Source organism: Thunnus albacares, chromosome 9, assembly GCF_914725855.1.
Source record: "Thunnus albacares chromosome 9, fThuAlb1.1, whole genome shotgun sequence".
Classification (NCBI taxonomy): Eukaryota; Metazoa; Chordata; class Actinopteri; order Scombriformes; family Scombridae; genus Thunnus; species Thunnus albacares.
The window spans coordinates 26,551,972-26,577,512 of record NC_058114.1 but is presented as its reverse complement, the minus strand read 5'-3'; the positions used below and the strand labels follow the sequence as shown (position 1 = coordinate 26,577,512).

Genomic DNA, 25,541 nt, shown 5'->3' with positions numbered 1-25,541 from the left:
ACATTTTATCTCATCTGTTTAATTTGTACAAAAAGTGTAAAAATGCCACATTGTGGTTTTGTAGGGGGTTTTGTGAGGATCTGTTTCTTGGCTGGGAACAGTCACTTCCTGTTGATAGACAAGAAAGTAAATAAATGTTTTTCAAAAAAAAAAAAGTCAAATGATTTCTTTAAACAGTTGACCAGAACCATGTTTGAGGTGTTCTGCTCTGTGGTTTTGATAGTCACCTGCCAGCTGCCAGTAATTTCCATGTCCATGGTATGAATAGCTGTGACTGAGAGACCACCTGAAGTCAGTTTTCAGATGGTCATTTTATGTTTCCCAACTTTATGAGTTGAAGAGGATCATCTATGCTCCATCAAACAACTGCCTAAGGATACACTGGGCAGCTTTATCTCTCAAATTCAGGCAAAAGAAATGCTGCATTTCTTCTCCTTTTTAAGGACACCCACATTATAACGTTCATAGAGACTTCTGACGTTTCATCCCCTGAGTAGTGACACAGCCAGTTCCTGTTTATTTTGTTTTTGTTTTGAGACTCAGTCATGCCATACCTGCCCACTAGGCATCCTTAAACGTTGCCTGCCTCTGTTATATCACCTGACTGCTCCTATGATCAGCCACCTGCCTGCACAGCTGCTGCTCATTTGCTCATTAGCTCCCTAGGATATAGAGAGGGCAGTTAGCATTGTAGTTTGCCAGATTGTTTATGTTGCCTAGGAGAGCTGCTGTAGTGGTTTAGTCCTTCTTGCTTGCCTCTACCTGTTGCCTGTTCTGACTGCCTGTTGCCTACATCCAACCTGATTTGTGAGTTTGTGTTTGCCTGCCTTTGACCAGCTGTAAGCCAGACATTTTATAGAGTAAACATCATTTTGACCACACCTGCGAGTCTGCTCTGGGGCCTAAGCTCAGCCATACCACACACACACAAACCCACACAGAACTACTACATATGGGGACTACTGTTTATTGAGCTTTTCCTCTTGAGCCTAATAAAATCCTACCGTTGGAAGACACCTTAGGGCCTTTAGTTGGATCCATTTTCAATGGTCAGGCACAAAATGTTTGCCAACACTGAAGCACTCTGGTAAACATTCATTTGGCGTTTAAGTCCTGTGAAATGATCTAGGTGTTGTTTTTGGACGCTGTGTACCACAAGAAATATGAAACACAAAAATGACACCCTCGTGACTCATGTAGATCTGAAGAGTTTTTTTATTAGGTGGTGGGGGTCCATGCTCTGCCTGGGAAAAAGTTCTTAATGTATATATTTTTTAATATACAGAATATAAAGCCTAAAACCCCACAATATCTAATTTACAATTATGTAATGTAAAGAAAAATAGAAAATCCAGAAACCTATGTTTTTTGTAAATAAATAACTAAAATGAATAACTGATCATCAAAATTGTAGGAGATTGACTGTTTTAGCTGTTTGTATTGATTCCAAAAGGTATTTTGATCTAAAGACAGGAAAATCAATGGCAGCCTGTTGAGAGACATGGAGCACAATTTGATTGGGTTATTGACGAGCTTGAGTATTGTAACTCTACAAGGTAAAACATACAGCCAGAGAGGTGAATTCAGAGGCCTCCAACCTACAGTGAAGGGTGGGGAGGGGGAGTCATAGCGGAGGAGGAGAGGTCAGCCATGTGTGTGCAGCTGAGCCTCTTCCACATAATAACCTGTATGACTGCTGTTATGATCTCCATGTGTTTAGATGATTAAATCCAGTTCAAAATGCTGACCTTTTACACACTGAGATAAATATAGTAGTCCACACACATCTGTGGAAACCTACAGTTCCAGAGCGAGCCATGTGCATGTTTGCAAATACAGAGCAGGCTATTTTTGGCTTTCTTGTTTAATAAGTATTTCATTTTCATTTTCATGCAAATGCATTTATTCATTCTACGACACCAGCCTTATCTACAAGTCACCTTCATGTTTGGATAATACATACTAACTATATTCATATACTTTTTTTTCTGTTGCTGTTTAAATGTCTGTATTTTCCAGTAGAACAATTTCAGTTTCATCTTATCCTCTTATATCTTAAATCAGTTTTCTTATCACCTCTTCTTAATACCACAGCTCTGATGATTCCCATCACCACGTGTGTTTCATCATAATCAGTTCAACTGACACCGGCATGCTGTGAGCTCAGTTGACCTCTCTGACTTACTCTGGATTGGTAAAAATGATAAAAAGTGACTAAAGTTAATTTCCGGCAAGTTGAAGTATTCCCTGTGGCACTTGGACTTTATCGAGCAAAGTGATGACGAGAACACTGGACATCAGCACTGTTTGGGTACCTTCGTCAGTCGTACAGAGACACACAGGTAATATACTAAAACTATCCCAATTTTTGAAGGTAAGAGATGATGCAATTTGATGCAATAGCAATTTTTAGAGTGCAATACTTTTGTGAGGAAAGAGTTCCTACCAGTGAATAGTAACTGAGGTGATATTATTGCATTTGTGATGAGTGACAAAAGAGAAAATACATGTTTATGAGTATTAAAGAGGTAGTTTGACACTTATTTACTTTCTTGCTGAGAGTAAGATGAAAAGATTGATACCACTCTTATGTTTGGACGGCAAATATGAAGCTTCAGTCAGCAGCGACTTAGCTTAGCTTGGCCCACAGATTGGAAACAGAGGGAAACGGCTAGCCTGGCTCCGTCCAAAAGTAACAAAATCTGCCTACTAGCACTTCTAAAACTCACTAATTAACATATTATATCCTTGTTTGTTTAATCCATACAAAAACCGATGTGTAAAAACCAACATGTTGCGGTTTTACGGGGAATATCTTGGCCAGGCACAGTAACTGCCTGGAGTGTCTGCTGGTTGTCTGGCCAGGCTAACTGCTACCTCCCTTTTTCCAGTCATGTACTACACAAGCAGTCACAGGCAAACAAACTATTCAATCTATAAAATGAGAGTTTCCCCTGACTGTAACTTTGTGGGGAATGCTTCATGTCCAATATCAGCTTAAAATGTTGCCCAGTGTACGAGGTCTGGAGTGTAGGTAGGTCTGTGGTCAGAGTAGCACCACAGTGAAGATGGTGGTCTGCCACATTTTTCATGGTATTGCCACAGCTTGCCACCTTGGCGTTGCACTCTCAGGAACAGCTGTGTCCTGAGTGCCAGCTGAAATACCTGTCAGATAACCCAGAGTTCACCCGCGCTGACCACTGACACACTCCTGCCGGCTGTCCACCCTGTCACTCTCTATGACCTTTATCACTTATCACCAGTCTGGCCCCGGCATATACACATGGAAAGACATAAACACCTCAAACACATACAGATGGCCTCTCAGAAGACCATATGCCCACATGTATAAACTTAAAATCAGCAACACTTGCTCTTGTATATTCTCCCAGTTCTAATTCATGTTGAATGATGCTCTTTGATCACACTGGTGTTTTACGAACCATTCACTATCTCTGCTTTATTTTCACGGTATTAAATGGCATGGAGGATGACTATGAATGCTTCCTGGCTTAATCATTCAGAATGTGCAGGTGAATACATTGAAGCGATTAGTGTTAATATGGGGTTGTGCGCTGCATCACTCGGCTGTCCGATAATAGGAGAGCTGCATTCAAAGCATTTCGTCCCTAAAAGGATCAAGATTGTCTCTGATCCATCGCAGAACCTCAGCAGGTCTCTGTCTGCTCATTTGCTCATTACACTATACAGGGTGATGGGGGGGGTGGCGGATATTTGTGGGTGTCGTTGCATGAGTTGATGTGTGTGCGTGTTTTGTTCTCAGCAAAGTTATTAATAATGTACTTCTGCAGCCAGCAGCCACCTAATTACTACAACCCATAGACCTGGGAGAAATGTTACACACACACACACACACGCACAAAGTCTGGGCATGTTTCACCACTTAATAAGCATTACATAACTGTGAAAGTTAGAGGAGTGGAGGATATACTTCAATAAATTGTAGTGCTTTTTTACTTTTCCTTTTTTTATATAGACTGATATCAAGTTCATGTCATTTATGATTACCAGTTTCTGACTTGCAATGAACTCAAAATTATGATTGAGAAAGCTGAAAGCTCCGATACATACAACTTATCTAAGTATCTGAAAAAGCAAACAAACATGGGTGGCATATACCACCCAAAGTCCCTGGTGCAATTTAAATAAAATCAAAATTAATGGTTATAGTGTGATATTGATATTGGTGTGATACAGTGTTGCTTAACCCTCACATGGCCAACTCTGGAATCATATATATTGCATTTTGTAAACATGGGAATCTTTCCTATTGCTACCTTCCATCTCAAATGGTTTATATACAGTACATGTACGTTTTCTTTTTTTTTTTTTTACAAACTATTGTAGAAATTGTTAATTAAGTCTCAAAATGTTGATACTGAACTTATCAGTAAAGCCACTAAAGCACTATTTAACTTCTTTATGGTCATGTTTTGCCACTCACAAATCTTAAGTTAAGGGAAAGATCATGGTCTTGGTTAAATATTGACTGTAAGCACGAGGCAGGTCATGCCAGTGAAGATGATCCTGGCAGCAGTTAAAGGGCGGGTACATCATTTTTGAGTTTTTGAGACTTTTATATCATTCTGTAGCTTCACATTAGTGTTCCATATGTATTCAAATCTGAAAATTCAATTTTTGGTTGAAGTACATATGTTTTAGTGTCAAAATGCTATCTTCCCAAGCCCTTCTAAAAACGTTGTCCCACGTGAGCTGACGTAGGTTTCTGCATGATGACGTTGCTACATACAAACCGATATAAACCCCCGAACCCCTCTAGCCAGTAGCCACAGGGAGCACTCACTGTTGCTGCTGTTCTGCTAAACGTGCTAACAGATATACAGATACATACAGACGGAGCACTCACTGTTGCTGCTGCTCAAAGTTAAGAAAATAAACTCTGAGCTCTCCTACCAACAGTAAACGGCTCCGGATCAGAGGTGAATCCGGTGTGACTCTTGGGTGTAACTAGTCCTGAAGCGCCGGCTCTTCTCCCGGCTCTCTCCTCCAGAGCTCCCGGCACTCAGCAGCTGTCTGTCCCTGTGAATTTTAGGAAGACATTGTCAGTGAACTGCATGTGTGTGTGTTTGTTTGTGTGTGTGTGTGTGTGGGGGGGGGGGGGGGGGGGGGGCATCAGCGCTCTGGCTCTCATCCACATCACTGCTTTTTACTAATGGCTGAGTGGGCGTTTCCATTTGAAAAACCTGAAGAGGAACGCAGGTGGAGTCGTCCTTTAAGTTTCCTTTCAAACACAACTGGAAATACAAATGAATATCCTGGTGGCTCAATCATCTCAGGCATCTGTGTGCAGCAGAGGGTCATAGATGCAGATTTTTATTCCAACAACAACCACAGTAGGTCATTTCTGTCATTAGTCCTTCTCTCTGGATTGTGTGTGATGAGTGAAATTCCCTGAGGATGGCCACCCCCAAATGTGAAAGCTATTTTTGGCACATTCCCGCTCTGGATCTCCTGCACTCTACAGTATAATAAACAGTATACCCAAAGTAAGAGCAGATATTACTGCACTATACTTGTTTTAGCTTCATGTGTGGGTCAAGTAAATCTTACCACAGCAGCTTTACTGTCACCGCCTGATAATAAGATTTAAAACTTTCAGAGGAAATATGAGAAACGTGACTGCCCAAAAGACACAATACACACATGCACATACTGTGTTCATACACACACACTGTATGTGAATACATACAACATACTCCTCTGTGTTTGAATAAGCCGACTAGTTTTGCCCGTAGTGGTGGTGGGCTTTAGATAAGAATGTCAGTAATCTCAGCTCTTCTTATCATGCTGGTACAATAACATGACCCTAATCCTACACTGCAGTAAATACATTCTTTAAACCTATATTTGTACTGCATCAAATCTGTGAACCATCGAGTTCTCTTATCACATCATGTCTGCCCCCTGAGGACCTCAGTTTCTTGTCTTTTCTGTGACTAGGACTTTTGGAAAATGCAGCCACCGTGTCATTCTTTGCTTCGGGGCATCGCTATATGCATGGCAGCCTTATCCGATATTTCATCATCTTGCCAACTTGTTCCTGCTACCTTTTACCTGCTTTCTTCGACCCGGTTACAAGAAAATAAGTTGAGTTCAGAACATTTTTGACATCAGAAAAAAATGACCATTGATGCTATGACTGAAGTTGTGCTCTGCAGGTTAACCTCGCAGCTCACTCTATATACAAAGGATGCATATGTGTGTTTTTACACCTGTGTAGATATTAAAAGGATTCCCGGCAGCAAGATAAATTATTAGAGTTGAGCTAGTCTGCATTTGAAAGCTGACCTGCTGTCTGGTCAGTTATAATTTCTGCTCTGTAAGGGCTTGAAAACAGCTCCCTCCTACTCAGTCTGTGTCCCTTATCCATTTGCTCCCCCCCAACCCCCCCACCACCACGCTCTCTCCTTCCTCCCTCTTTCCTCTCAGATGTGTGCTTCAAAGTGCGTCACAGATCCGACTGTTTATTCCCAGCCTTCCTCCAGGCGTCTCTCCTCCTGAGCATCACTTTCATTTGCCACAGCAACTCTGATGGCTTGTCAACTCTGCCACACGTCCTGACACATACTGTACGTGCACACTAATACACATGCAAAAAAAGGAAAACAGACAGTACCTGCAAATGATGCAATAGCACATGTGCTCACCTAGCTGTACATATTCCTGGATTTAGCAATGCGCAAATATGCAGAATGGGCAAAGGCATGGGGAGGTGGGGGGGGTGAAAGAGAAAAACTGCACACACAATAAAATGTGTTCACATCTGCAGCTGTACTTATCATGGCTTTAAAGCAGTCTTTGCAATTTGCTTATTCTGTTCGGCACAGTGCCCTGTGCACAGCTGAATGCATTAATTACATATGCCATGTTATAGATCCACTGTCTAACCCTGCTGATTGCTTTCACCCACCACATGTCAAACTTAATTGCAATTGTTAACCTTAAAGTTGCTCTCATAAATGAAATTGACAATCTGTCAGGTTCGATTAACTTGTGTAATAGAATGGACTGTGTAATTTCCTTTTTTTTTTTTTTTTACCTCAGCACACCTTCCACATTTCACATGACCGGCATGCAACCACCGTGTACAGACAGTCCATTTAATGATTAATAATTTGGACTTTTTTTCAAGTTTAGCCGAGCCGTAAAGCTGAGACAGCAGAGTGTAAAGGTCCTCTTCTTAAACACATGTCAAATATTCATGATCCTTTTTCCTGAGTGGTGTCTTGTGACCAGCAGCTCTGAAGGTCTGAATATAGCACCAGTGATCTAGGGATGCTGCATTGCGTAATAAGGTCCAGAGTGTAATCATTTTCATGATTGAATAATTTATAACAAATGTTACACAACATGCAGAATGTCTCATGTAATAAATTCAGATTTTTTTTCATTCATTCAGAGTCACACGCCCGTGTTGAGCCGTAACAGTTCGGATGGTGCTTTCACATTTTCGCACACATTTTTTCACTTTAGCGAAGAAAAGCCACAGTATAAATCGCAAATGTTTTAGGGAAGGCACTGTTGCTCCCATGAGTAGATCCAGTGCACGAGAAGAAAGCTGGATTGATGGAACTGTTTCACGCACCCTCGCTCACAGCAATACATGAATAATGTAAAAAATTATGCAACAACAGGGTTCAATATGCAGATCAATTACAGCAAAACTTGGAGGGAAATAGTTTCAATCAATAGAGGAAAACAAAAGAACATAGCCCTGTTACTCTAATAATTTATAACAGAAATGGCCTTTCTATCTCTGGCTGACTCTCTATCCGATCCTCTATTTCACTCTGAGTCTGAGCTCTGACAGGCGATGGAAATATTGAAAAAGGCTCAGTGTTAAAAAATGTAAAAACAGGAAGGAACCCCTCAGGGTGCTGAAGACAGATATGAGCAGCCATCTAACTCATAGTCCTGGCCAGAGCTGACAGAATAGTAGGACACCGTGATATGATGTACAGCACATTACAAAGAGACAAAAAGACTAACTGGTGACATGAAATATGGGAGTCTGTATGGCATGCCAAAAGTTACTGCTGCACTTCCATATGGACAAATAACTGATGGTATGTGTTTGATAAAGTTCCTTATGAACAAAACCTCATGTTTTATGGACACCGTAAAGACATCAATAGAGAATAACGGCGTCATTTAAAGTTACAGACTTTTTACAGAGCTTCAGTCTACAGCTCAACTTTACATTTCTCTCTACTATTATAATGTATTCAAAAAGTAATTAGATTTGTGGAAATTAACTTGTTTTTGTCATTTTAAGTCACAAATTTATGCTGGTAAACCAAGCTTGAAATTGACTGCTATTCTGCTAGCAAAAACCCTCTAAATAAAAAGACATGGGTGTGATAATAAAGTTTGTAAGGCGACATATTTTATAAAGGATTATTTTCTGGCAGAACTTTCATTTGTTCCTGAGGGTGTCACGTAACTGACAATAACCAGAGTATGATATAATGAGCAGGCTGATGTGAAAATACTCAATTCGTGGATGAAATGATGATAAAAGAGACTAACTTCGACACAGCCAAATTTACGACTGCATAGTTACCGAGACGGATTATCTAGCTCAGGCAATATTCAATGCGATGGAATTTGATTTTTATATTCGTATAAAAAATAATGCCTGAAAATGGTTTCTGCTTTTGGTAGGAAAATGAGTTCTAATATCTCCGGTTATGCTCACTGCTTACAGACACCATCGGGAAATAACAGAGTCTGCGTTCCTGGCACCAGAGCTATTTTTAAGTTGTTTGGGGAAAGTCCAAGTCATGTGTCAAGTCCTTGGGCAAATCCAAATCAATTCACAAGTCTTTAGAAGTGTTTAAGGTTACTGTAAAATGCCATGGCACTCAAACAGTTTCCTTCCAGACCCGTATTAATGGTGCTTTTTACATTAACACTAATGTTTTCCATCCATCGTCATAGCAAAACTTAAAGTTATTTGAAAAATGCAATCAATGACTATTACAACCCTCTCTGCCCAGTCTGCCTGTGGCTTCAATTTGTGTGGCTGCTCTGTTGTTTCTGCAGGTACTGGAGGTGGGTGTGGGGCTCTGGGTGCCAGTGCCTCTTCAAAAACCCTTTGTAGTGCAGTTGCTGGGGTGCTCTCCTTCCTGAGACACCTTTTGGCTTTTGGGTTGACATTTTGATTTGCTTTTCTGCACCCTACAACACTACTTTCATACACTATTCCACTCATGCACTCACCTGCACTACTGATTTCACTGACTACACATGTCATTGTTAGGTTTTTCTCTCTTAGGTTACTTTCTTTTTTTAAATAAATTGGTTATTAATTGGCTTTGTTGTGTGCGTCTCCCTTTGTCATGACCGTGCGGCCCGGTTCGTGACAATGACTCATTATATATTATTGAAAAAGTAATTGCATAACTTTACTTATTATTCATCATAAAAAGTAGTTACTTATAACATTACTTTAGTTAGTCAGCTCAGCTCCATCAAAGGTCAACAACCTCAAAGCCTCCACACATCATATCCTCTGTTTTTAACACAAGTAGAAATAGAAAATGACACATTGTGGTTAAACAAGCAGCCAGTTTACATGTTGGAGGTATTTTCTGACCATTGACAGCTAGTTTTAAGGTTAGCCCCAGATGTCCCATCCACACAATGAGGCTGCACAGTTCACACACCCTCCAACTCTGAACAAAACCAGCTGATTCCTGAAAGTAGACTTACCAGTGCCGGATGTTAGCAAGCCAGCTAAGAATACCACAACTTCCATGTTGGGAGCCTCCCCACACCTACAGCCCCTGTGCCAAGCTAACATGTCAGGCATCAGACAAATGTGTCAACTGAACACAGAGACCAAACTAATATCAACCATCCTTCAGTAAGACCCCCAAATTATAGAAGTTTTAGAGCTTTACTGGGATTAGTAACGTTATGTAGGCCTACTGAATTTCAAATCATAATCCCTTAAACTGCTCTTGCTTGTCCCTTTCAGAATTATTCATCATTTATTCAGGATTTGATCAGTCTCACATCCAAGTATCAAAGTCTAGTGCTTTACCTGGCACAAGCTTTAGAAAAACCGTATGGCATAAACCACCACACACATAAAGACATAGAAAAAAGAAACATCATCCACCTGCACATCCATCTCGACCTTATACTGCACTGAATGTCTGATTGTTGTTATCAAAAGAAGATTGTATTTACAGCAAGGCCTGTGTAATGGGCCGAAGGGAGGACTGAGCCTGCAGCTTCTCACTCATCCGGGCGGTGTCGTCTTTGGAGACGGAGGGGAGTGTGCCCAGTCAGCCGTGGCCTGAAAACCGGCTCTGAGGTTGTGATGTCGTTGAGAGTATTGTATCGTTACAGTGACTGATCCCTGAGGTTTCCATCTATCTCACTCCCTAGATTTGTGCACGCATGTAAGTGTAGCACAGGTTTAAATGCAAAAAATATATCAGAATCAACTTTAATACTCATGCAGGCTCACTGTATTAGTCAGATGAATGCACATATAGACTGATGATAAATAATGCTGCTGATAACCGTGGATTAATGATTAGTCAATCTTTATGTTATTGGAATCACATCTAAGGGAACATTGATATTAATGAGCAGACATCCCAGTTAGCTGCTAATGCATATCACATGGACCATACTGCAGCATGCTTCCTGCACTAATGGCTCATAGCTCTCTTTTATCTCAGCTGTGGCCGTGATCCAGATGATGTAACATCTCAATTGAAATATCATCACGGGGGGAAAGCCAAGCATCGAAAAAAAAAAAAAAACAGGGAGCAGCATCCCCCAAAACAAACCTTAAATATTAATTCAGCGATGCCACTTACGTAAGCCTCAGCACCAGTGGGAAGGAGGCAGACACGTGTGCACGAGGAGAGTGGGAGACATTTGATTTTACAAATGCTGCTATATATTCTCTTCTAGCTTGAAATGTCTGACTCATAACGATCAGATCTCTCCATTCTTACTTTTTTCCCTCCCTTTGACACTGTTTTATTGTGTATTTTAAAGGCAGTGACAGTAAAAAAAAACATTCCCCTCAATAGTCTGTGAGAATGTCAGGTGTTTTAATTATAGCATTGGACAAGGGCAACCAGAAACACAGTGCAGAGATAACGATAGCAAATGAGACACTATTTATTGGGAAGGTGAGGCAGAGGACTTATCACAGGAAACAGTTAATCTTTCTCAAGACAGAAAAGGTTACCTAGAATCTGCAGATGTCTCAAATATTTACATAAGGTGTGCTTAGACATTCAATCTCTCTTTGCTCCTTGTTTCCTTTCCTTCTGCTCTGTGAAATAGTTTACGTCCTTCCTCTGAGGTGAAACACTGGGGGAACCTTCTAAACACTTTTATTAGACGTATAAAGGGAACCTAAATATTTGCGTAAGGGGATGGGCAAGAGGCTGATGTATCACTCTAGGAAGAAACCTGCAGAGGGCACAAAAATGAAACTGACTATACCAACATTTTGCTGTTACTCTTTCCTTATTGATATCTTTTGCTATTTGAAACACTTGTAATAACATTACTTTTTCAGTGTTGCTGAATCTGTCCCTATCTGATGGAGTGGAAATGGAGACTAGGCTAAATGTGGCACGATCTGCAGTCAATTTATGCCAACACAAAGCAATGCACAAAATCTCCCTCTTGCCTTCCTTCAGTCGCTTAAATACCTCTGTAGTAATCTTGTTTAATCAGCTACTCATTATTTTATCATCACTACTTAGCATGGTCCCTCCTACACAAAGCAAAGAGAAGGAAATTGGGATTCTAAAGATAACAGCAGCCTGCGTTTACCAGTTCAGCTGTGGTAATGGATACACTGCCATCTGCACCTCAGGGATAATTTGATTTGCCCTGACATGGTAAATTACCCTGCTACAGCCTGTCCATTTTATTTGCTAATTCAATTCAGTGTCACTTAACACCCAGAGTCCTGCCTTCGACAGGGCCCCAGAGGCACAGAGAGGCTGGTTTACTGTAGGCGCTTGCCTGGGTTGGTGTGCCAAGCCGGGCTCTGGTGAGTGGAGATGAGTGGGGTGTGGCGGGGGCGGCCGGCCACCGAACTTCGCAACACTCTGACCATCATGACCTTGCCATGGAGGGAAAAGAAAGCACCACAACTGCAGAAATACATGCTGACTTCATTTTGTGGTGCCAAGGGCAGTTGAACTTGGCTAGCCACAGTCCTCAACCTCACACATGAACACACAAATTCACACGTGCATATACTGTGCACAATTGTGACTATAATTCAGCTCATGATACCAGGTTAAAGAGATAAAGGTTCTTTCACTGCCCCACCCTCCTCCCACAGTGAAGAAGTATTTTGAAGTCTCTGATTACTTCAGACACTGGCACTGATGAAAGGCCTTCATATATTCCATTAAACCTCACTATAATTCATCCTCCCGACATAGATATCCTCAGGGAAGAGATCTAAGATAACTCTCCATTTACATTTTCCGAGTGGTTGATAAAAATAAAGATGTTTTCAGTGACTGCTGACCTTGTTTTTCCCACCACAAATGATACTTTATGACCAAGCTATGTCAAGTTTGGTCCCTCTGCATAAATATGCAGAGTTTCACTATGTTTCGCTAAGAAACCATTTTCTCTCTATAAACTTTCATGTTGACATGGATTTTTACAGTTTTATATATTTTAACAATGATTCTCCACCGAGTGACTAAGATGCTCCGGCCAAAAGTTTCTTTTTAAGTGGGGACAAGAGTCTTGTTGCTTTTTTCTCCTCTTTCACCAAATTTTTGTGTTCTGTCTTTTATTGTTGATGTTTTTTGAACCCAAAGCGCACTCCTCTGAGCTTTCCAGTAGACTAATATTTGTCTTTCCACCTCCTCCCTCTCTGTGAACATCTGGACTGGAGCTTTGCAGAAACACAAACTTCCTCGGCCAGCCTTTTGTATCTTTTCATGATTGCATACATAACCATCCATAGTTTACTGTGACCATAAACATTCCCCTCTGGCCACCAAACACATGGCCACTCAACTGACTGGCAATTTCTGTCAATAGCAATATTTATGGAAAAGAAGATGTAGCACTCTGTCAGCCATCTTTCTGCTGTGGTGTGGCGGCAGGACATGAATTTATAGTGGAAATTTAACAAACTGAACACAATTAAACAATCCAAAGCAATTTGATCATATTGCAATGATGCCAAATAACCCTGACATCATTAACAAAGCAATAACAAAGGTCTGGTATTGTAATGAATCCAGACAAAGTAGAATTTATCACCAGATGAAATTTATCAAGACGTGTATTTGCAGCATTTTGTCCAAGATATGGCCAGAAAATCTGCTATGCATCATCATAAAATGTACAGGAGGGACAATTTCAGCAGTGAAAGGTTTGATTGCATACAACTGCTGATTATCAGGTAAATCAATAAATCCTCTGAATAGCTCACTGGGAAGTCTGACTTTAAAAGCTTTTCTTTGGAAGCTTTATCCCTTGATTTTGATAGCATGGTGCGTAGGGGGTTGATGTGTCTGGGGCCCTTGGGAGTAATCTGATTGGTCTGAGCACCGAGGAGGAAATGAAAAACACCCGAGTCTTTATTTTGTGGCATGTTTTTTTTTTTCCTGCTGTAGTGCTTCCATGGTTGATGTGGTGATAAGAGAAATGAAGAGGGAGGAACAGAAATGAGTAGGAGCTGGTTGTGAATGTTCTTGCACTATCAATCTGTGCGTGTGTGTAGGTCCATGCACACCTGTCTACGAGTCTGCATGTCACCAAGTCAAACAGCCTTAAGTTTGGTCCAATTTCCTTCGTGGGATGGAAGTCGTTACAGCTCTGGCTCACTGATCTGATTGAAGTCTTTTAGTCACAATGGGCTGGTGTGACTTCGTCTGAGGCACAGTAAGCAGAAGCCGGGTCGGTAATCAGGTAGAATTCAGGAGGGAAGATGTGTTCAATCAGGCACATACCAGCTACAGTCTGCAGGTCGCGAGACTGTGAATTTCATGAGCAGCTCCGTGTATGCTGTTGTCAATCACAGACAGACATACAGAATACATGGATGAGAGTGTGCATGCACGTATAGATATATATATATAGGCAGAGAGATATACATATACTGTGCCAATCTGATGGTGCAGGAAATAGCTTCTCTGTAGATGGCAGTGTAGCACAGAGTTACAACTGCTCTGTGTGTGTGTGTGTGTGTGTGTGTGTGTGCCCCTTCACATATGCAAGCCCCTGATAACAAAGATAAATCCCTTTAATGGAAGAATCCCACTTTTTCCGGAAATAGCAGCACTCTAGCTCACCATATATAGTTCACTTTTACATAAATGTAGAAAATGCAGAACGCTCATACAAATAATTTACTTAACTTGATCTGATTTATGACCCTTGTGTGGTGTTCGTCTTTTTGTTATTCACCTAATGTTCAACCCACAACAAAAGTGCTATTCATTTTATGTGATAAAATATGATTTTTGTTAAAAAAAAAAAAAAAAAAAAATTATAATCAAGACATGGGTGGAATAAATCATGTTTATCATGAATAAATATAAATGAAACAAGGTTTTCATCACTATTGATGTTTATTGCTTTGAAATAAACAAATTGGAAAGAAAAATTTTACATATCAATGGCCAAAGTGCAAAACCTCCTATCTGCAGAATTTTCTGATTGGCAGATTTCACTTTGGATAATGAGAACAAGGAAGGCTGCTCATATTCAGTCTGTCTGCAAGATAATCCTGCCCTTCGTTGTGACAGAAAAGTCACACAACAAAACAAAAACACAACGTAGAGTCCCTGGGTGTGTAGAGAGGCTACAGCATGAGTGAGTTACACAATCACTGAACATTCATTTCCAGTGGACAAGGAAGCAAATACACTGAATTTAAGGAATTCTGACCCTAGTATACTACAATGTAGTAACTATTACATTTACTACATCTTTTTACCTGAAAACAAACTTCATTTTATTTTTAATTCAATTTTTATTATTAACTTAATTTAGAGCATCGTTTTGTAGAACCTCTTCCAACTTCTAAAAGCTCCTTTCTGCACTTTGCGAGGCATTAATATCTAGTTGGTATTGTTAACACATAATATAATAATATAGTCCAAAAACAGTGTATTATGTGTTGGGTATCCTCAACAAATAGCATTCTGCAAGAAAGCAAGTTTTTTTTAGTTTTTTCAAAAAAGTGCATTTTTCAGATAGGAGGTTTTGCTTTTTGGCCATCAATATAGTATTTTATTGAAATGATAAATGAGCCCCATTGAACACATATTCATGCCAGTCTACACAACACATGTGAGACAGAGTTTTACTGTGTTTGCGTTGCAAATGTATTTCTTGCACTTGATGTATGTATATTGTGTCTTCCTGTCCTTTTTGGGTCCACACACATTGCAGCGATTCCTTTTGTTACTACCAGCTGGAGACTAGAATAATGAAAACACTTCTAAAATCATTTCTAAGGCCTTCTGAGCAGAGAATCTTTTTGCCATATAGATCGATTGTTAGAGAGAGCCACACACGCAAAGCTATTTATTTGTTGTGCCCCGCCCCAATTTGCAGCTGGGATAGAGTGAGAAAAAACCAAATGTTTAGAATGTTTTCCACAGTACAGAGGGTAAAGTGTGTAGGAGTATGTGGGAGCAGATTATTGGTTATTGGTGCTTGAAATGTAACAATGTTGCAACCTTGACTGTGTGTGTATGTGTGTGTAGTAGAGTGTAAAGAGTGCAGGAGCAACAAGAGCAGAAAGGTTCTTGGTGCTATGCTGTAACCTTGTGTTGTGCATGTTGTCCACAGAGAAGCTGGCAAGTGATTTCTGATTTTGAAAAGAAAAAGGGAAGGGGGAAGGGTGGATAGGGGGATGGTGCTGGTACTAATTTTGGGACATATGGCAATGAAATGATGAAGAGGGTTGTATTCAATCTATGAAATATGCTGCAAATCTAAAGGCACACACACACACACACACTCACTAACAGCAGGCCCAGGTGGGGGAAGCCAGAGTGAAGGTACACAGCAAACCTTTTTCCTTCATTTTTACCGTGTTTACTTGTTTTCACCTACAATTCCCACACTTTTATTACCCTCGGGTCCAATTGACCTGAGCACCACATATGTATTATAAATGTTTAGGGAGGTGCACAGTGTGCACTCAATGGAAATATGTTCTTTTACATGTTCTTCATAAAACGATGAGCCAAGGCCAATGAGTCTCAGGTTGAAAAAATAATTCATAGCATCATTTTTCTTTTAGGAAACATTGAAAACAGGTCCCGCAGACCAGAACACCACACAAGGGTTAAAAGAATCGAGATACAGGAGCATTTGTGCATGTGTGTTTTAGGAGACGACTGATGGAAACTGCAGATTCCTCCTCATCCGCCACATAGGGCTGTCAGGAAAACAAGCCAGCTCTTTCAGCAAGAATAAACCAAGTCCTGCATTCATTTGCATTCATGTTTCCAGTAAATATATTCCTCTGTATTCCACAGACAGAGACATCTCTGTGAGGAGTGTGCTCAAGAGTGGCCACAAGCAGCGAGACGGGTGCAGGAAAGGGATGAAACAGAATAAAGGACTAGATTAGAACCGAATTGGCAACGGAAATAGTAAATTTAGCAGATATGGTATTGATAAGGGAGAGGAGGCTGCATGTGAGGAATGCTGCCAGGAAGGGCTTTGACACATATCAGAGTGTTGTGAAGGGAGAGGAGGAAAGAGAGGAATGACTTTATGTTGAAAGAAGGAGACGGATGTGACCCGGCGGTTAGTCATGTCCCTCGTGGGGTACCGGGGGGCCGGCGGCAGCGTCTCTTGCTCTCGCTTTTTCCTCCTCGTTCTCTCTTTCTGTCAGGCCCTGTGCACTCTTGTCCTCTGCTCTCCTTCAACATCTGGAGTCTGTTTAGCATCATCAACGCCAGAGCCCCCGCCATGACACTTCTCCTAAAAATGCCTAGGATGAGGACTTTTCGGAGGGTAAAAGGAACAAACAGTCCAACGAGAATGTCCCTTTGCAAGTGATTTTTGTAAAGACTTCCATTTATTTTAGTGAAATCTCCTTTCCTGTGGCTCTACACTACAAGTCTCAATTTGTCCTTGCTGCTCAACAGACCACTCCACTCTTACTTCAAACTGCTAAATCATGTTTGACTAAATGCTTTGACATTTTCATTGGAAGTAAATATTTTGCTGTAATGAAAAACACTTCCAGGAAGGTATGGCTCATTATCAGATGCTTTGATGAATCACTGGTCAATTAACGACAAGATTCCAGTGTTTGCAGATGCAGTGATACTGAACCTCAAATACTGTACTGTATGTTGAGCCTGGTCGTTCCTGCTGGTTGACAACATTGAGTCACATTTAATTGGAAGTTTTACATAAGCCTTGAACCACAGCCTATTTGTAGGTATGAATCTATGTGTGTGTGTGTGTTCGATGTTTACATGGAGCTGTTACAGTCCCCCTGTGGCTACAGGATTAGTGGTTAGCAAACACCTCTGTGAAAGTGTTTAACATCAGGGCCACGCTGACGGATCTTCACGCCGGTCAGTCAGCAGATGAGCACACCATTCATTTTCTGTTGTCAGAGAGATGACCTCTGTGTCCCGGGCCATCTCCCTTACGCCTGTTCATGGGAAACAATCCTCCACCAGGCTGGAGGATGGCGGTCTGGGGGTCTAAAGTGTGTGATCTGGTCAACAGCTCAAAGCAGTAAAAGAGGGGCATTGGGGTTGGGGAAGGTGATAGGGCTTGGTCTGTAGATTTTGGATTTTGGGGCGCTGACAACTGTAAAATGCATTATTGAGTTCATATGAGGCATACGTGTGCCGTGTGTGCCAAAATGCCTGATGTGTTATGCTTTGAGTTGAGATGTGTTTTGTGGCAGATTATGCAATGAGAGGAATGGGTGTGCAGTCTAATAAGGACCTCTTGGGTGCACCGTACATTATGTGCAAACAGCTGCAGTTTGTGTGTATGCATGTGTGTGTGTGTGTGTGTGTGTGTGTGTGTGTGTGTGTGTAGCACATTGAGGTTTGGCTGTGGGGGTCCACATGGGAGAGGGCGGGAGTTCCTGGGCACCAGGCCTTTAACAGTAAAACATTTCAGAGGCTGTCCGTCACAAACCTAATGACTTCAGCAGACAGAGCCTGGATTTTGGCTTTTCCCCACGGCCGACACCAACAGCCATAAAACACTGCATGTTTGGAATGCAGAACATGGATCCTGCGGACGAGAACAGCAACACAGAGATCACACACAAACCAGAAAACACTGCAGCTCACACAACGAGGTGCTCAAAGCTATATTCATATAGGAAGTGCTGTTATTTTGAGCAGCGGACTGTGATGTTTGTTTGCACGCACTCATTGCACAAACTTAAGCATGCGTGCAAGAGTTTGCATTACACTGGTAATGTCACGATGCAGAGCGATGTGCATCCCGCTCCAGAGAGTCAGGATACTGAATGATTCATAGAGCGGTGTAAGTGACAGTGTTTACAGCAGGTCATACCAACAGACCAGTCCTCCTGACCTTTAACCTCTGACCTATAGAGACTAAAGAAAGGGTTAGTTTACAAAATCAGGAGACAGAGAAAAACCACAGAACTGAGCATCAGTGGCACGTCATTGAACTGAGAGGGTAGAGGATGATATTGATATAAACAGTATATATAAGACATATTGCGAAAGTCTACAAATAAAGCGGATATTAAACTTTGAGAAAGTGAGAACAAGAAGCTAAAAAGATTATGTTTGTATGAATCAAGACAGGTACAGAGGTAAAAAATACAATGAAACATTGTTAGCTCTCCAACAAACCATGTCAAATTCCCCAGCATGTGTCCATTAAAGTCCCTTATCTTGGCCCTCCTCCTTCACACAGGGTAGAGGTGGAGTTAGGTTACTAAGCTGACCTCCCACATGGAACCAACAGACAGCAGAGGTGGTGGCGCTGTTTTAAGAAATGTTAAATACCTGGATTTTCACCCACTGAACTGATAGTAAAGAAAGAGGGAGCTCTGCAAATACACAGGCAAGCTTAAACACTTCAAGTTATATTTTATAATTTGATCATCTCTATTTACAGAGGATGTCATCCAAATGCTCCTAGTTCTGAACATAAAAAAGATACGAAGAAGTCATTACCAACTGGAAATGAGATTCTCTGCGAGAGCGATGGGTTTAATCTCACTGCAGGCCGAACGACAGGTCAGGCTGATGGAAGAAATGACAGAGATTATTCTGGGTGCCACAGAGGTCATTGTCATTTGAAGCTGGTCCCCGTCCACTGTGATAGGTCACCTCCCCAGGAGCCACCGCAGGCACACAGCCCAACACTGTCACCATGGAAACCCGACGGCCGTGCGGGGGATTAGACATGATGAGCTGTCACCAGGTCTGAAATGAATACAATGGTTATAAGAAAGTGGACTGTCACTGGTAGAGGGAGAATGGCTATCTGGGGGCCAGGTGTCATGACAGTCTCATTAGGAGTGAGTGTGGGGTTATTGTCTTGTTACAGTTAGATGTATGTTTTGAAGGCTTTGTGATGGATTTCACACAGCAAACTTTGTTATCATTATAACTTACTTCTAACACTCAACATCAACTTTGTCAGACAGCTTTTTTTTTTCAGGGCTCAGTCCTTTTATTTAAAGGTTAATGGATCATGTATTACACGATGAAACAAGTTTCTGAAATGAAATATCTTGTGCCCCACCTAAAATTTGAGAGACATGTTTAAATGGTGAGCACAGCTGCAAAAGCAAAATTACGTACATACATTTAGACTCACTAGAGACAGTTTTTATACTTCAAATAGTTGAATGATTTCCATGATCTTTTGACATTTAATTTATTGTGTAACGTCATGATCACAAGCAACAATCAAGCATCTTAAGATGATATATAATGGTGCAATTAAAGTTTTAGGTTGGAAACTGATACTGTAAGATCTTACCACTGCCATATTCTCAAGAAACCAAATATGTGTATTTGTATAAAGGCCCACCAAGGATCTGCAAACTAGCTTAGGCTTTAAATGCTGTAGTATATGGGACTGGTTCGTTCTCTATACTCGTCCCCATAAAGATAAACATTAAATAAAAAAATACAACTTTTAGCATGTTAAAGGGAACTTCGGTATCAGACACTCATAATAACAATCTGAGCCTGTCAGTGGCAAAAACAAGCACTTTTAGTGGATGCACATTGACAGGCGCTGTTGCCCCAAAGGATTACGTTGCAGCCCGTTTTGCGGCTGCTGGCTGCAGCGCTCTCGCTAAATACTGACCAGTTTCAAAAATTGTTCTTCCCATTAGTCACTTAGGCACAAAATGATGGGAAAATATGGTCCAGGTTGAAAATGACCAGAGTTTCCCTTTAATTGCTAATTACAGCTGTTTTGTCAAGCTCAAAATTATATTAAATGCAATCCAGAACACACTCTCAAATACAAAAAAGACCCCCCCAAAAAAAGCAAAAGGAAGTCATACATAATCTAATATGAAAGTAATTTTACAGGGCTTAAATTAGCAGAGTAATATTGTGTGATTATGTGTAATTCATATTTCCATTCATGCTTTACACTTGAAACTAGGAAGTTTGCCAGTTGCGGCTAAAAAAGTCTCATCAGCAAGAAAGCTTTAACTTGCTTTACTTTAAAGGCCTTCTTTTTTTTTTAAAGTAACATCCTCAGTTATATCCTGCATTTAATCCCCTTCCTCTCATTTGCCTTGCGGACATGTTGAACGTTTTGTTTTCAGAAGAAAATTGCTACAAATGTTTGTTTTGCTCACAAAAACCTCGCTTATAAAATGGAGTGTGTGAGAAAGCAATGCTCTGCTGACATGCAGATCAGGCGTCACAATGGCTGTTTTTCTTAGTGAGACTCGCTGAATGAAGGGCCCCGAGGTACAACCCCCAGGTTAAAAAAGACATCACATTGTCATTGGACTGGTAAATGAAATTCTATTGGTTCCCTCTAAGAAACAATTTAACGATTCACTGACCACACTCCTCACTGAGCCAACAAAAAACACTGCAGCTGAAGTCTCTCAGCTATAAACAAGTGAGGGAAATGCAAAATGCAAAACCACAACAACAGAAATATAATATCAACCAAGGCCAAATTCATAATTGCTAGTCTTTTCAGAGCCATGGTTGACAGTTCGGGTACATCATGTTTATTGATACCACAAATAAAGGTGAATCACATTCCTTGTGTTTCCACATAAGTCAGATAGAGGGCAGTGTTTGTCTTTTCAAACCGAGTTGCTCTCAGGAAGCACAGGGCAGATATGAACTCCTGGATAAACAGGGATCAAGGGGATGGAAGATGGTCAACTATTAGTCATTTTTAAAACAATAGATAAAAAAGGAAATGATTGAAAATGTTCTCTGAGGTGCTTTGGTTTCCACCTATTTGTAAAATCTTTATGGTAATCATGAGAATAACTTATAATGACTGCTCATAGTACTGCACAGAGCTGGGTGGAGTTTCTAACTCTTCTTTTTGTGGTTTGCAGCTCTACAGTACTTCGTTGACTCTAACAATGATTACTTGCTGTAATTGGTGCTCTTATACTTTTGTCTCCTTTAAAGAGCGGTATTGAGAGCATCTTAAGAATAGTCTTGAGTGCATCTGTCTCTCTTGAGGAGTTAAGAGTGGTGTGTTTTTTTGTAAGCCACCTCATTTACTCTGAGAGTGTGCGTCTCCTGTGAACTCTCTGCTAGCGCCCAAACCCATTGAGAACAATGCTCTCCTCTGACTTTGATCTAGAACTAACATGGAAATAACAGAGGTTTGACCGAGACCTGCACAAACACAGGGAGAAAGGATTGTTCCACTTCAAATGTGGGATATGGAAAGACTGTCCCTGTTGACATGTCGTGCTCTGGAGCCCCATCAGATGTGGCTTTGATTTGGTGTTGCTGATTTTTTATTTATGTTGGACTTTTCTTCAAACGGTGTCGCTGATCAATGACATAGTGTTTTGTTGAAGTAGTGACAAGAAAGCTGAAACCGTTGTAGCGTTTATTTGTGAGCACAGATGAGCTCAAGCTATTGTTGTTAAGTTTTGCCTCTAAGTTAAAAAAAAACGGGCATAGCTCAGCGTTGGGTCAGGCAACGCACGATGGGTGTCACCTTCAAATGACCTCAACTGACAACCAAATCCCCTTACTGCATCCCTGCGAACAGATTAGCAATCAAATCCCCCTCTGTGTGCCACCTTGCTTCTTTCTCTGACAAGACAAATGTGTGACCGTGACAGCCGGTGACATAATAGGGTTTTGCATGTCTCTGAGCTGAAGTGTATGAAGTGTGTGTGTGTGTGTGTGTGTGCGTGTGTGTGTGTGTGTGCCTGGTTTCCTGCTGTAGGTGGGTAAGATTACTGCTCGTGTCTTCACTGGATAGAGTCGCTAGTCTTTTGATGTGTCAGCCAGACGTCCAGAAGAACTCCACTGAGTGATTTATGAAGGTGCTGGAACACACACACACACACAAACACACACTCGTTACCTCCCAACAGAGAGTCACAGTAGTAGACAGGACGCAGGCCAGGCTTGTGTTGTCGGATGGTGCAGACTAAACAGTAAACAGACACCTCACTGGGCAGAGTCAAAGTTTACATCATTGCCTGGCTGAATGGCCTAAGACTCAAACAAAATAGCTGAAACAAACAAAATCTCACAGATTTTCCACACGCAACATGATTAAGTCCCTCATACTCAAAGAAAAAAAAAAGAAATGTTTTTCCACTGTTATTTATAAACATGAGTATTTGGACTGTGTAATTACAAAGAAATGTGTCATACAAGAGTAATGTCATAAACTCATTGCACAGTGACACAATCTGTAAGCTCTAAGTGTATGTCTTGTGTAATTGTGTTCAGTTTATCTGTAATTCTTGTGTGATGTCTGTCAGTGGAGTCTTTGTGGTGTGGACTGTATAATAGGAGGATCTGGCTTCATAATGGGACCCTCTCTATGGGCCCTGGCCCACTGCCAGTAACCCCAAATGCCTCTTACTGGCTGTTGGTTTAGCCGTTGATCCCTGGAAGTGGCAGTGGAGGATCATAGCTTTATTGGTGCTCATATAAATCACAGGATATGGTTGGTTTTACTGTGGTTGATCTTTTTTACATCTCTACAATGGGCTCGGACTCTCTAACAAAGCTGAGATGCTTTTTCCCCATTCTCAAAATAGCCCTCTGTCTTCAGATAAGTCTGTAAGCCGGCAGGCCACAACACACATTTATATATTTATTGTCTTTTTTCTTGACTCTTTAATGTTACGTTACAGTCTCAGTCTTACATATAGCAGTCCCCCTAAACAAAGTCTCTTCCAGTATCCCTCTTATCTATTCATGTGCTAACCTCCTACTCACAGTCACAGACAGACAGGCAGGCGGGCACAGACACAGAGGAGCTGCGATTATAGCTGTTGGGGTTCATGGTCTCCAATCAGAAGCAGAAGTGAACATGTTAGTTGCAGCCAAGGAAAGCCTATGTGACATGAACATGGGGAATGATTTTTGTTCATAGACTGCTCCTTTTTTTTTTTTGAGGAGCTTTCATGTGTGTGTTTTCTAAGTTGAAAGTGCTTATTGTGACAGTCAGATTGGCATTTCAGAGGGCCAGAGCAGAGCCAGAAAGTTTTTAAAAGTGCCTTAGATAATACAGAAATAGTGTCACCATTGCATTGTTTGTCTTTAAGACTAACTTCTAAAACTCTTTAAAACATGTTACTGTAGGTAGGTGGAATATCATATCAGTTGCCTAACTGAGATTAAAAATCTCTTTTACAGGAGTGTCCCAGCCAAGATATCAGAACCATGTCGAATATAAAACATAGAAATTAAAAACATATAACACAGACTTATGATGAATTAGATACATACTGTTAGATGATAAAGTAAGATTCATAAAATAACAGCAATTCCATAATAATTAATATAAACATTAAAATTCTTAAACATGTAAAACAGAAGAGTAAAATCCTAAAAGATGATACTGATGATCTCAACATAGCCTACTATTCTAATAAATAGTTTAGAAACACTGACAGCTTGATCAGTACACACCTTAGGAACAAAGAGAAGATATAAGTTCCCGAAAGTGTAAGCAGTAGTTCCAAGCATTATTTGGTAAAACCAAATTACATAAATAAGGATGGAGTAAGATGACCTTAAGCCCACCCTATTATACAAAACCCAATTATGGGTACAGACAGCAGATTTTCTAATAAACCTCACAAACCTATTTGTGAATAAGGTCTCCATAATCCCAAAGCTGTAAGTCCTGTCTCCATTAGTCTTTGTCAAAGCAGAGACTAATAAACCAATGTGACGCATAAAAGCAAAAAATAATGTTTCTATATTTTTGCTGTATATTTTAGTAAAAAACTCCCAACATTTGTATGAGCATAACAAAATCCATTGTGTTCAGCCCACAGCACATGGGCCTAAAGTAGGCCTCAATTTCCATACTTGGGAAAATGAAAAAAAAAAATCCCCAACTTAAAATTTCATCACTGAAAAACTGTAGCAGAGGTTCACATCTAAAATGGGAGATATCATCCCATCTCCTCTCCTCAGGCCCACAGGCTTATCCCGCTTGTAGAGCTGTTTCGCTGTGTGAGGGCGGCAGATACACCACCCACAGCCCCACCCTCGCTGTAATGAAAAGTGTTATGAATGTATGTGTCTTAATTCTCTTCTACTAATGTCTGTGGGTGGCAAAATTAGGGTGGGCTGTGCAGAGGCCACTTAAATAGAAAACCGTGTCCAGTTTAACCGAGCTGCTCTAAGCCGATTTTTTAAGGTCACATTGGCACCAATGGGGGATTAGTTTGGTTCAGATCAATGTCTGATTGGGATCTTTCTCTCTACCATTGCCTCCCTCTGTCCTGGGAGAATGCAGCCAAAGTCTTGCGATTTGTACTTGGGGAGAAGAAAGGCTCTCCCCTCCCATGGAGGACAAAGACACACATTAGCTCAGTTTTGCTGTTTTTTCTCCTCCAGCAGTAAAGCTCCCAGCCAAAAGGATCAAACGTATGAAGACATGACCAGTGATGGCACCCCACTGCAGCTGCTGTAGCTACTGTTCCGCTGGATATGTGTGTGTCCAATACATGTATACATGTGTGTGCATTTTCTTGTGCGTGTGTTATGTAAAGGAAAATAAATTAACAGGTGGCTTCAGCAGTGGATGCATGCATATGTTGTGAATGTATGTAAACACATTTGGGCTTGTGAATTTTGTCTGTGTAAGGGACTGCCTCTGAACAAGTGGCGTCCACATTAGTGGAATGTTTGTCATGTTTCCCACGACAGTTTAAGATAACCTCCAGTATGGTCAATGCCATTCACTCAAAAACCTCAATCAATCAAACCCTACTATAAAAACCCTACAATCAAGCCAGTAACCAGAATGTTTAGATTAATTCTTAACAGCAACCTGAAGGTATG

At 40.9% G+C, this 25,541-nt stretch overlaps 1 long non-coding RNA gene across 2 annotated transcripts; it reads left to right on the top strand.

Annotated features, from left to right (window-relative positions):
* The first annotated feature begins 720 nt into the window (after nt 1-720).
* Nucleotides 721-25,258, top strand: LOC122989164. 2 transcript variants are annotated; one of them, XR_006404965.1, is made up of 4 exons: nt 721-807; nt 2,095-2,342; nt 22,450-22,549; nt 25,095-25,258. It is a non-coding gene; the product is annotated as an uncharacterized LOC122989164 (long non-coding RNA). The 2 variants fall into 2 exon arrangements; XR_006404966.1 differs by lacking the exon at nt 22,450-22,549.
* The last annotated feature ends 283 nt before the right edge of the window (nt 25,259-25,541 follow it).